This window comes from Microtus ochrogaster, chromosome 5, assembly GCF_000317375.1.
Source record: "Microtus ochrogaster isolate Prairie Vole_2 chromosome 5, MicOch1.0, whole genome shotgun sequence".
NCBI lineage: Eukaryota > Metazoa > Chordata > Mammalia > Rodentia > Cricetidae > Microtus > Microtus ochrogaster.
This window is the reverse complement of record NC_022012.1, coordinates 28,628,583-28,631,554: the sequence shown is the minus strand read 5'-3', so window position 1 is coordinate 28,631,554 and position 2,972 is coordinate 28,628,583. Positions and strand designations below refer to the sequence as shown.

Sequence of the window (2,972 nt, the reverse complement as noted above, 5' to 3'; positions counted from 1 at the left end):
TTTGGGGACTTTCCTGGTGTGTGTGTGTGTGTGTGTGTGTGTGTGTGTGTGTGTGTGGTGTGCGGGGAATTGATAATCTCTAAGTGTTTGGATCTTAGTTTGCTTTGCACTGCTCTTAGAAAACAAAATACAGGAGCAAGAGCTAACGCAGGCAGGTTTGTGACAGATACCTATTTATTATTATTATCCTGGCCTGTGTCTTCCCTAACAAGGACAGGGAGCAGTCCATCTTTGCATGTGGAGCCTCTCCCCTAATGAGCACTCCATCACTTCAAGCATGCCTTTTCTCCAAAAGGTGTGCTGAGTCTGATTGCGAAGGAGAGGCCAAGGTCACAGGCAACCGTTTTTTGAGAACCTGCAAAGTCTTTTACCTGTCGTGAAACCCACACTCAAATCAAACTCCATTTCCTCCAGGATATCAACACGAATTTATCTAGGTCTATTTACTTGCTAGACATTTAGGCATGCCTAGAATAAGCAGGCCACGGGGGGAAGTAAAATAGATCATGCCTCCAGGAGTTTATAATCCAAAGTGGAAGTGGAGCACACCCAGGCACAAACTATAAGTGTCTTACAAAGCAACACATAAAAAAAAATGTAGCATCATATAGAGTGAGTGAAGGGGGACTGGAGGGAAAATGAAAGGTGCTCTCTCAATGTGTGCCATTCAGTATTCAATTACAAAATCAATCATAACTTTCTGCAGTCTTTGGACCTTAGGGAGTCCTTTTAGGAATCTCTTACCCCTCCATCAGTACTACAGATATGGGGGGATGGGGGGGCCCACTTTGCTGACAGCAAGGCACACTCTAAGTTTCCACGTGGATGTTAACTCAAAAAATACGGAACTTAGAATCTATGAACAACAAAGAAAGAGGCAGGGGCACAGGCATAAAGTGTGTACTGCTTGGAGCTGACACCTGGTAGCTGACAGCCAAGATCTAGAAATTAGTAGGTGTAAGCTTTGTTGACTCTTCCATTCTTAACATAATAGTTTATTTAACCACATCTCTTGGAGGCTGTTAAACAGATCAGAGGGAGATCTCTAAGAAAGCCGGTTTGAATGTGTGCACGTGTGTGTGAGTGTGAGTGTGTCTGTGGGTGGGGTGGAGGAAAAGATGCTGAATAACAGGGACAACACCATCAGCTAAATTAGCAAAGCAACGTTATGATGGCCTTGATCCATTAGCTTGGCACAAGAGATAATGCAATAAAACAGAAGAGGTAAATCAGAAACACACAAAAGATGGATAATAACCCCTAGCGCTATGTGCCATATAGCATATGAAGGGTGAACATTTGGTATGTATAGTGCTGTACATCAGTAGTCGTTTTCCACTAAATATTCAGGGCCAGGGGAGATGAAAGGTCTGAGTCCAGCTTCAAAGGCCAAACCATGCAGCGAGTGAAACTGTTAGGATGTAGAAGGAATGTGCCTGCCCAGACAGCATCTGATATTTTAACTAAAGATTTCCTCTCAGTTGTTGGTTAATTTTCTTTGCAAGCTTCTAAATGGCCCGCGGCCTAGGTTTGCTTAATTCAGCCCCTCTGGGGGAAATATTACAAAAACAGGGTCATGAGGCGAGTGAAGTGTGCAATACAGGGCCGGTCATCAGACATATAGCAGTGTATGCGCACCACTCTGGCAAAAAAAAAGCTCACTCTTGGGAAGAGAGGAGTGGGAGTCCAAGGTTGGGAGGACGATGCTTTCCTTTGGCACTAGTCCCCAAGATATCCACCTCAGGACCCTCAAGCTGGTTTCGCACTTCCCCTTTTCCAGCCAGTCAGGTCTGCGTACACACAGACACACAGACACACACAGACACACACAGACACACACACACACACACACACACACACACACACACACACACAGCCCTCTCCCACCGCAGCCTCAGGTCTGTGTGTACACACACACACACACACACACACACACACACACACACACACACACCCTCTTCCACCGCAGCCTCTGGTCTCCCGCAGATAGGAAAAAGGCTTGGATTAAGTAATCAGCTGCCTGCCTCTAAAAGGACCAGGAGGCTTTTCATCCCTGAGTGCAACAGTCCGCGGCCACCACGTGGGGCAGAGAGAACGCAAGCGGTACCTGCAGGACCCACAGGCTGCCGGGCACTGGCGCCGGCCCCGACGGTGGCCCCGCCATCTCCGCCCACGCGGGCTGGCTGTCTCACCTCCTCCGGGGGCTCGGTTAACCTCCCGGCGATGCAGGATGGCCTGCTCGCAGTTCGCTGCCGGGGAGGAGGGAGGCAGGCGGCGAGAGGACGGCTCCACCTGATGGAGAAGCGCGGAGAGTCCTTAGCCCCAGAGTGCGGGTCCAGGGGATGCAGGGAGAAAGAGCATCATCCCTGCAGGCAACCTCACCATCTAAGGGAGTGACACGCAGGATTCGGGGGGGGAGGGTCTCAGAGCACACACCCTACGGAGCTAGTAGCCTTCAAGAGACAGCAGAAAGCCAGCAACTTGGGAAGCTGCCCCAATTCAGCTTTCAAAGCACAGGTCTCCTTGGCGTCCACTTTGCAAGGCTTGGCCCCTCACCAGCAGGTGGCACCCTCTCCAGCCTTTCTTCTCCAGGCTTCTAGCCTGGGAGGGGGAATTTCATTAGGCCCAGACCCCTTCCCCAGGCCTTTAAGGCCAAGGCATTTGAACCCCCACCCACCTGGCCACCTCCACGTTTCTCTCCTGCGGGGCAAAGAGGAGGGAGATCTTCCAGAGAGCCGCAGGCAGCTGGGCGCCCACAGAGAACACTGGTTGCACTACTTGCTGCCTACTGCCCAAGAAGTTGCAGAAGGACCAAGCCACACCAGATAGCTACCAATCCATGCTCTCTGGCAGTGAGCATGTATTCAAGGTTTTTTTTTCTTTTTTTATTTCCGAAATTAAAGGAGAGCACTATTGTTCTAGGTTCTGAGCAGGCTGGCCTTCAAGGAGACCCTACAGACTCAGGCTTATCT

At 50.1% G+C, this 2,972-nt stretch overlaps 1 protein-coding gene across 5 annotated transcripts in view; it reads right to left on the bottom strand.

The window, feature by feature from the left end:
• The window catches only part of Kirrel3 (kirre like nephrin family adhesion molecule 3), a 562,524-nt gene extending 560,138 nt beyond the window's left edge, over window positions 1-2,386 (bottom strand). For 2 of the 5 annotated variants that reach the window (XM_026779205.1, XM_026779207.1), the window contains exon 1: window positions 2,193-2,384. The gene's annotated coding sequence lies outside the window, so the exon portion shown is untranslated. Of the gene's footprint in view, window positions 1-2,107; window positions 2,123-2,192 lie in introns of those variants that run through there. The other 3 variants (XM_026779208.1, XM_026779203.1, XM_026779204.1) reach the window with 3 other exon arrangements.
• Between the last annotated feature and the right edge of the window lie 586 nt (window positions 2,387-2,972).